Source organism: Fukomys damarensis, unplaced genomic scaffold (assembly GCF_012274545.1).
Source record: "Fukomys damarensis isolate Sample0158 unplaced genomic scaffold, DMR_v1.0_HiC HiC_scaffold_33, whole genome shotgun sequence".
NCBI lineage: Eukaryota > Metazoa > Chordata > Mammalia > Rodentia > Bathyergidae > Fukomys > Fukomys damarensis.
In genome coordinates this window covers 54788842-54798240 of record NW_022900945.1, presented here as the reverse complement: position 1 = coordinate 54798240, position 9399 = coordinate 54788842, and the positions used below count along the sequence as shown (strand labels likewise).

At 57.5% G+C, this 9399-nt stretch overlaps 1 long non-coding RNA gene across 1 annotated transcript; it reads left to right on the top strand.

Moving 5' to 3' along the window:
- The first annotated feature begins 1529 nt into the window (after positions 1–1529).
- LOC104875993 lies at positions 1530–6262 on the top strand. The gene is made up of 3 exons (XR_784220.2): positions 1530–1936; positions 4169–4316; positions 4846–6262. It is a non-coding gene; the product is annotated as an uncharacterized LOC104875993 (long non-coding RNA).
- The last annotated feature ends 3137 nt before the right edge of the window (positions 6263–9399 follow it).

Sequence of the window (9399 nt, the reverse complement as noted above, 5' to 3'; positions counted from 1 at the left end):
GAGGTCTTCCCGAGGAGGCGGCGGCGACACGCATGCGACCTGGCGCGGCGCCCGCCGGGGCCCCGGAGAGTTGGGAGGTGGGGGTCTAAGTAGGTGGGTGGGGAGACTGTAAGTGGCGAACAGGCTGCGTCTCCCCTACTTGGCGGGTGACAAAGCTCCACTTAAGAGACCACGTTTTTTCTGGGGGCGGGGGTGCTACCTGGGGAGCGCGGTCGCAGTCTCCAGCAGTGACTGCCCCCTCCCTCCCGGCCCGGCTGGGCAGACGCCCAGCAATTTAAAGCGACAGCTCATCTCTCTCGGGTGACCTAATCTTCAGGGCTGTGGGCCCCAGCGCACTTAAGCGGAGGGGGCAATTTAAAGGGGCGGGACCCTAGGCCCCCCACCACTTCACAGGAAACACCCAGCAGCATCTCATTAAAGAAGCAGTAGCCGCGCTTTTAAAATAATATTTTTTTAAATTCCTGGTTGCCTCGGGGTGTGGTGAATGTTGAGTGCCTGACAACAAGAGTGTGGGTGTCGTGGTCCCGGACGACTGGCCCATCGGGCATCCTGACCAGCATCCCTGCTGCCTATGCGTCCTGCTGCTTCTTACCTGGCGCTTGAGGAAATGCTGGAATCTGCCTTAGACCTTAAACAATGTTGAAGAACAGAAGGGCGCTCAGTTCTTCACACACCCTGATTTCTATCCGTCTAGCTCTGATTTTCCAGACAAAGACTCAATTCTGGGTTAATGCTGAAGAGACCAGCATAGGCAGGAAGAGGAGCGTGGCAGATGCTTAGGACCCTGACGGCGGCCGGGCTGTCTAGGTTCTAGTGCCCACGCCACCACTACACAAGCTGTGAACACCGGCGTGTTATTTAATTTTCCTTTTACCTCGGGACCCTCGTGGGCAAAATGGGAATGGTGATAATAGTTCCTAACTTCTAAACGTGGGGTGAAGATTAATTCGTTGCCTGTAAGCGTTTATGCTGTGTTATGTGAACCCAGACTGAGTGGTCAAAGGAGTCTGAAAAGACCCCCTAAACCCTACCCAAGGGAGGCAAGTTCCACAGATTGTTCGGATCTCTTTGGACGGGAAGCCAGCTTGCTCCTATTTCCTTGGCCTCGGTTTCCACCACTTCTACCTGGCCCCTCTTTCAGGAAGCCTGACTTTTAGTGTCCCACTTTGTGCCCAAATGCAGCTTCTCACATCCGTTGGTATGGGAGGTGGGGCCAACAGTTGAGGATGTCGGGGCTCCCTGCCAGGCAGGGCTAGCTTGCCCCCAAAGACTTCAAGGTAGGCAGTGGAAGTCCATCCAAGGACTTGGAAAACCAGAGCCTGTGCCGGGGTTGAGGTTGTGGCAGACGCAGGTTGGGAAAGTGCCCCCACCAGTGGGGAACCTCCCCTCACTTGTGGCCTCTATTTTTAGTGCTTCCCCAGGCTCTAGCTGGAGAAACCGTTTAGTCATCAGGGTGTTTATTTTCTGGCTGTTTCCGACGTCGGGAAAGCAGAATGTTGAGACTGGAGACATCCAAGGCTGCTGGAAAAGACTTCTTAGAAACAGGCTTGGGAATGCAGCCTTCAGACCTTGGGTCCCAGATCCTGGGAGGTGGGAGAGGCAGTATGGGCAGGGGCAGCCAAGCCCCCTGGAGACCAAGAGAGCTAAGTTCTCAACCTGCCTCCAGTTGGGAGTCTCTCCAAGCCAGAGGACCCTATGGCCCTGGCTCTATTTGAAGGATTCTCTCCAAAAACACAGCAGCCCAGAACAAATTCTTTCCCAGGGTTGATTCCCAGAAACCCCCTCCCCATCCTCCAGTAGGTCCATGGTGAGCCTCCCGCCAACCACAGTTCCAGCCAATCTCCAGCTTGAGGCAGGTCTTCCCGGGCTCTGATTGGCTGGCTGGTCCTTCCAGCCAAGGAAGGTTGGGTCCTGCACACAGGAATGAGGAAGGAAGGTGAGTCACCTGGGGAGGGTATTAAAGGGCCCAAATTTGAGGGAAGAGGGAGTGGAGGGAAAAGCTCAGGGTGAGTTGGAGTGTCCTGGTGACATGCTGTTGTAACTCACTAGAGAACAGAGGAGGTGCGAATGCTAAAAAGTGGCACAGAATTTGGGATATAGAGAAAGCTTCATGGAGAGCAGTAGCAGACATCGTGAAATCTTGATTTCAGGGAGGACTAAAGGGGTCTAGGGAGTAGTGTTGCTGGAAGTTACATGGAAATGAGGAGTTCCTGAAAGTGACTCACTACATCTTTTTTCTCCTGGCCCTTAGATTTCACATCCCAGAGTCCTCTGGGATTAAAAGGATTGAGCAGGCTCAGATGCCTGGGTCTCATTTTCATTTTCCTCCCCTACTTTTGGCTGCCTGTCCATCCAGAAAAAAGCCACCTAGAAGCCCAAAACTGCTGTAAAAATCCCCTAGAAGCAGGACACTTTGGTGCCCACTGAAGTCCTAAAGAGAGTATGTTGTGTACACCTTTAAGTTTATATGGCTGAGGGCAATCTATGCTCTTTTTCTGCCCCTTAAAGCTCCCTAATCCAACTTCATTAGGAAGGTTCCTCCTCTTCCAGATCTGCTCCCGCCCTGTTTCTCTACCTGCCTGTTTCATAATCCAGGGATCCTTCATTCCTGGTCCAGCCTCTGTCTGCCCGCTGAACGGCCACCTCTCACTGGCCCCACCTCCACCTGCACAATCTTCAACCCCCTGTCGCCGTCCCCTCACCCCTCTGTCCCCCTTGTGCTTTTGAGTGATCCCAGCAAAGGCTGTAGTCTCTCCCACATCGACTCCTTGGCCCGTGAAGGGAAGGACCAAGGGCGGTGAAGGAGGTTCGGGGCACACGTTCTCCTGCGCCACTCCTCCAGCACTCTCCACTCTGGATCCTCTCAGTTCACAGCGCAGTACACTGACATTTGTGGTTTTCGGTTCATTTTTCCTGGCCAGAGTCTGAGCTCCTAGAGGGCAGCAAACTAATTCAACCTCTGGTCTTCAAGGTTCTTCAGGACTAGCCCGGAAGGAGCTTGGCAAATGTGTTGCCTGAGTCTGTGCGCGCGTGTGTGTGTGTGTGTGTCCATGTGTGCACGCTCTCCCATGTGCGCATGTGCAGCTGTGCATCTGCGTTGAGATTATAAAAACTTTATTGAACACTTCTGCTTGTCCGTGGAGAACTGTGCTAGCCCAGGCATGGATGGGGGTCTGGTCTGGGGTCCTTACAAGCTCCGCTTCAGGCCAGGGTTGGGGGAGGGAGGGCAGAGTCAGGTAGAGCGCTATCCAAGGGTGGACTGGCAGAGCCGGCCCAACTCGGTGCCAGGGTGCCTGGGGCCAGGCCTGGGGCAAAGGGCAGAGGCCCCACCCCGGAGCTCAGAGGGCAGGGAGCGAGTGCCAAAGCCAGGTCCTCGGTCAGTGCATCCCCCACTTGAGCTCTCTGCCCCAGGCTGAGCAGGATGTGGTGGCAGCTGCAGTAGGGTGGGCAGGATGTGGGGGTGGGGGCAGCTGAAACGCAGCCTGACAGGCTTCTCCACAGCTCCTCCCTCCTTCTCTCTTGCCCGCCCTCCGCCCCCTCCCGGTCACGTGCTCTCATCTTGGGCACCAGCGGACTATTTCCCCCTTTCCGCGGAAGGACATAAATGACAGCGCAAACGCGAGTCACCACCGATTGAACTGCAGCACGCCTGTGTCTTGCCCGGCAGCCCAGGACAGAAAGTTTGCTAACACACATTTCTTTAAAACGCAGATCGCTAACTCGGAGTGGCCCCTTTAAATGCAAATGCCGCCTTCTTTCCCGGGTCCCCCACCCCCATTCCAACTTCGTCCCGGTGCCCAGACTCCGCCAGCTGCCATTGACGTCACGCGTGCGTCAGCGTCGCCAGCCCAACCGAACGGCACGTGGGGGGAAGAAGGCCGCCTTAAAGGGCCAGCGCGGCCGGGTGGTGCGGGGAGGAGTAATGAAACGGGGTGGAGGGAAATCTGCTGAAGCAGGAGGAGATGCTGGGCAGACCTCAGGAGGGACTTCCAGAGCAGGAGGGTGCAGTGTGCGCGTGTGTGTGTGTGTGTGTGTGTGTGTGCGCGCGCGCGCGCGCGCGCGCGCGTCTTGCGATTGCTAACACACACTACACCATTAAACTGCATCCTCGGCCCCTACAGGGTATGTTGTGAGCCAGGGCTGTCCTTTCCTGTCCCTGGAACTTTAGGTGTTTGCACCGAGGAGAGAAACCCGGGAGCAGGAAGAGCAGAACAACGCTGAAGGAACAGGAGGCCTGGCATTACCCCTGCCACCCATGTCTACCAGTGTGAGGACTTCGTTCAGTTCTGCCCCTGGCACGTGGGACAGAGCACGTGGTAGGTACTCATTTCTTGGCAGAATGAGGATATTTAGCCACCTTCTTTAGGAGGCTTCCTCTGATTGCCCCACCCCGCGTGTGCAGCAGACACACTCGGCTAAAAGCAGTCTCACTTCGAACCGAGTGGAAAGGCCTTCTGGGCAGGGGCTGACCGTACCTCTGGGGACCCACACACCAGGGTTCCAACTCTATACCGTGACTGTGGAGTGACCTCGGACACGGCTCTGTGCCCGATCACTCTAACGACCCGTGTTACTTTGGGAGGCCCTTGTGTGGCCCAGCAAACACTTGGCCCCGGCGAGGAGTGGAGACACCATCTCCCCACTAGAGAATGAGGCCCCTGCCCTATACTGATTCATTCTCCGCATCAAGCCCAGCAGGAGGCTCCTATCTGGTTTACTGAATGAATAAAGATGCCCGAGTGAATAGTTTCAGTATTTTCCAAAATCTGACATCCAAACCCACCTGGAGGCTGTTCCCCGAAGGGAGGAAGCGTCACAAACTCCGTGCCCCCCTCTGCACTCCAGGTTTTAAAATTCTGCAGCAGACCCTTGAGGTTCACCTCTGCACGGGAACCAGAGGTACTAAGGTGATGGGTCTGGGGGGACACCTCCCCAAGTCCCCGGAAATGCAAGGCAGGGGCCACTGAGAGGGAGCCGGAGGGTAAGATCTTGCCCAGATAGAGACATTCACGCTCCTTAGGTGCTTTCTCCACTGGCCCCTCTTCCCTCAGAGTCCCCTCTTCTCCCCCCAGCTCTGCGTGCCACCACCTCTCCCACCTCCGTTCCCACCACAGCTGCCCAGTGACCTCCTGCCGCCTGATTCCAGCTCCTCCAGCTTCAGCTGCTTATGGATCTGGCTCTCACTATCTGTCACCACCTGTGAGGTGGGAGCCTGACAGACAGCAGAGGGCTCTTTCTGCCAGGGAGTAGCTGGGATCAGAAGGGGCCAAGGAGAGGCCAAGAAGTGGAGGGACCCTGCTGTGGCTTAGTCCTGGGGGCTCTGCAGGTTCCCCCACAGGAGTCTCCCGGCAGGCAGCCGGCTCCACCCTCTGCTGGGATGCGGTGACACCAGGACCACTTGTTCCAGAAAACCCCAAAATAACCTGCCTTCACTGTCCAGCTGCTATTTCCGTCCATCTTAATTATTCAAACCCAGGTTGGGGCGTGAACTATAAAAAGCTCTCCTACTCCGGGATCCAGGAGAGCTGGGAGACTCGCCAGGTTGCAACCACAGCGGACCACAGGGTTTGGGTGAGGTCACTCGAGCGGCCTCGGGCCGGACACTGGCCCGCTGCTTCCTCAGCTGGAGGCAGTTCCAGGCCACTGATCACAGAGGCACGGAGCAGAGCCACGTCTGGCCTGGGAGCTGGCTCCCGCACCCTCCTCTACTCTTAGCCGTCCCTTTCTTCCCCGCTCCCGCATCCTGCCCTCTTCTCCCACAGATCACACTGTCAGTGACTGAGGAGGCGGGTGGCAGGGAGAGGCAAGTGGACGCCGAGACAGGGAGACTAAGGCGGTAGGAGAGTCCCTGCTGTTGCCACTGCCACCCCGGAGCTCTCGGGAGCTCTGCCCCTGTGGCCGAAGGGGTGGAGGAGAGGCTGCAGATGGGCTTCACCTTCTTTTCCAGGTTTTATCTTCATCTCATGTCCCCAACTCCTGTGTCAGTTTGCACTGGAGGCCAAATGGGAAAAGCAGAGCTCCCTGGGGCTGCTTCTATGACCCCTCCCACCCCAGACCTTTCCCTAGAAGCCTGGCACAGCCAGTCAGGGGTTGTACTGGCAACATGGGCCCTGGGAGGGGGGCAGTGGGGGGGACTCCCTCACGATGGGGAGACTGGAAGCTATGTAGTCTGACAGGAGGAGGTACAAGAGAGACTGGGGAGCTGGGTGTGGTGGTGCAAGCCTATATGGCACTGTGAGAGGCTGAGGCAGGAGAACTGTAAGTTCCAGGCCAGCCTGAGCAACTTTGTGACTTAATGAGACCCTGCCTCAAAAATTTAAAAATACCTATAATCTCAGCACTTAGGAGGCTGAGGCAGGAAGATCTCCAGGAGTTCGAGGCCAGCCTGGACTACATAATGAGTTTAGGGCCTGCGTGAACTGCAAAGGGAGACCCTCAAAAAATAAATTTAAAAAATTTAAAAATGAAAAAGGACTGGAATATGGCTCAGCATGAAAGCTCTGGGTTCAATCCCCAGTACCACAAAAGAGGCCGATTGTGGCAGCCTTAGAGGCCTGGGAGCCACACTTGTGGGATAAACTTACAGGATGGACAAAGGGACAGGGGCATCGAAAGTGACATCCAAATGAGAAAGAGACCAGGAGCAGCCTGAGGACCCCGGGAGAGAGGCAAACCCATGGGAGCAGGAGGGGAGGTGACAGCCTCTCTGAGGGGACGCCGCGGGGGGAGGAAGACTGGAAGGGAGTCTGAGTATGGAGAGAGCCTTGGGTTTCACACCCAGGCTATTCTGGGGCCTGTTCCCACACACTCCCTGACGGTGAGGTCCGCCACCTCTCCTGCAGCTGGCGCCGCTCCCGGAGTGGCCCCCGGAGTGGCCAAGAGGCTGCAGAGCTGGGGAAGAGGCCGCTGTTGCTAAGCAACACAGGCAGCACACCTGGAGGGCACAGGAGTGGGCCCGGCCCGCTGGTACTGGGCGACAGAAACAGGGAGAGGACGAGGAGCGGGGTGGGCACAGCCACAGCCTGGGAGAGGCCCTGTGCCCACCGGGTGAGGGGAGGGGTGCGGCTTGGGGTCCCAGGGCGGGGCGTGTGTGTGTGTGTGTGTGTGTGTGTGTGTGTGTGTGCCGAGCCCAGGAGGGCTGAGCGTCCCTCCGACCCTGACACCCGCTAGGAGGGGGAGGCGCCAGGAGGGAAGGGCCGGGGCCAGGGCTGAATCCGGGAAAGGACAGCGGGACCCAAGCTGCTGGAGTCCAGAGGGGTCACGGGGCGGGGAGACCCCACCTGCCGGCCCTGGGCTGGCGACTTCACCACCCTTCACGGCGTTTCTTCTTGTCTTTCACGTTAGAGTGACTGGGCTGGACGGAGGTCCACAGCAGGAGACCAGAAGGGACGGAGGGGTCACAGAGAAGGACTTGTTCCTCTCGGGGCCCCTCACCCACCTGGCATTCTGGGCCTGAGTGTGAGGGGCGCTCCACAGGGCCTCGCATGGCGCAGCCCTACCCAAGCCGTCTGCTCAGCACCCGGAGGCCGGATTGCCGTGGTGCAACTCAGCGCCACCTCCGCACGGGCCCTCCCTGTCCCTCCATCGCACTGCACCCCACGGGCTCTGTCACAGCATCCCGCTGGGCCGGATGCAGTGTCGCAGGCCTCTGATCCCAGCACTCTGGGAGGCTGAGGCAGGAGGATCACAAGCTCAAGCCCAGCCTGGGCAGTTATAGCTACTTTGTGAGGCTCAGTCTCAAAAATAAATAATAAATAAATAAATAAGGGCTGGGGACGTAGCTCTTCGTGAAGGCCTTAGGTTCAGTCCCCAGGACCACAACAAAAGAAACAAAAATAGTATCTTGCTGCCAGCCTGGCACAGGCCCCAAATTCTGCAGGGCACAGGTTCAGAAGTGGAGTACTCTTCTATCCCTCACTCTGGTCCTGGCCCCGAGTGTGTTGCTGAGGAAGTAAGGAGCCAGGAGAGCTCCTTTCTTGGGAGGGGTCCTGAGATAGGGTTTCCCATTGTAGCTCTTGCACTCACTATGTAGTTTAGGCTGGACTGGAACTCTTGGTGATCCTCCTGCCTCAGCCTTCTGGGATTACAGGGGTGCACCACGCCTGGCTAGGAGAGGCCTCATTCTTGCCCCCCAGGGATGGTAAAGTTGGGGAGGAAAAGGTGCAGGCTTGCTTTGCCCTCTGAGCCACTCTGCGGCCCTTTCCAGCTGGCTGTGACCACAGGTCCGGCAGCAAACAGTGTGGCCAATGTGGAGAGGAGACCCCAGCGTGGCTGTTCAGAGGCCCTCCTGTCAGGACCGCGTCCTCCGGAGGAGTCCCAGGTCGGAGGCGCTGCTGTGGAGGAAGAGGGCTCGGATCCCCAGGAGGCTTGGCGGACGGACAGAGCGGTCATTTCCAGCTGTGTGACCCTGAGGGAGCCACGGCCTTCTGGAGCCTCAGTTTCCTCAGTGCCAGGTGTGACAGCGACTCACACAGCGCTGCTGCAGAGTGTGAACGGTGTACTTTAGACCTGGTTGCCATGCAACAGTGGATGCACCCTCTCCTTCCGTCTCCGTGGGAGAAAAAGTGTAACCAAGGCAGCGGGTTCAGGAGGGGTGCGAAGTCGGCACGGGAGCCAGGCTGGTAATTCCAGCCCTGAAGGAGTCTGAGGCAGGCAGACTGAAAGTTCGAGTCCCACCTGGACAAAGTGAAAGCCCCTCACAATGAAACAAAGGGCTGGACCCCAGCTCGGTGGGAGAGCATTCCTGGGTTCACTCTTAGTACTGTAGGGGCGCAAAGCTGCCGGTGTAGTTCAGGAAGCCCGAAGCCTGGCAGGGATCTGACGATCACCAAAAACCGACCTCCCTGCTGTTTTCTTCCCACTTCTCTCTCGTGACACGTGCAGCGAGACCACCAGGCGGGGAAGCTGACCCGAGTCTTCAGCCCATGTGTTCGCTGACTTCCGGTCCCCTCCCTGTCAGGCTCCCACAGGCACAGGAAGCTTGCACAGGCTGCCTGGCGGCTTTGTCCCAGAGCGAGGGGTTTCGGCAGTAGAACCGGAGCCCCGATGCTGGAGGTGGAAAGAAGACGTTCCGATCTTCAGGATGGAGCTCTAATTCCCACAGTCACTTGGAAGGCTGGAAATTAAAGGGGTGGGTATCAGGAAGAAGCTGAGGTCTGCTGAGCTGGGAAGGTGGTCAGAATTGCAGAAAATCACTACCGCACTCAGCTCCTGACCTCCTGGTTTGCGCTCGCTCTAACGAGAGTCCCGGGTGAGCCAAAGGTACTTTTAAGGTGGAGATAGCCTTTGCAGTGGTGCACACCCATAATCCCAGCTACTCAGGAGGCTGAGGCAGGAAGATCTCTGCAAGTTCAAGGCCAGCCTGAACTACATAGGGGCGTCTTGTCTCAAAAAAAAAAA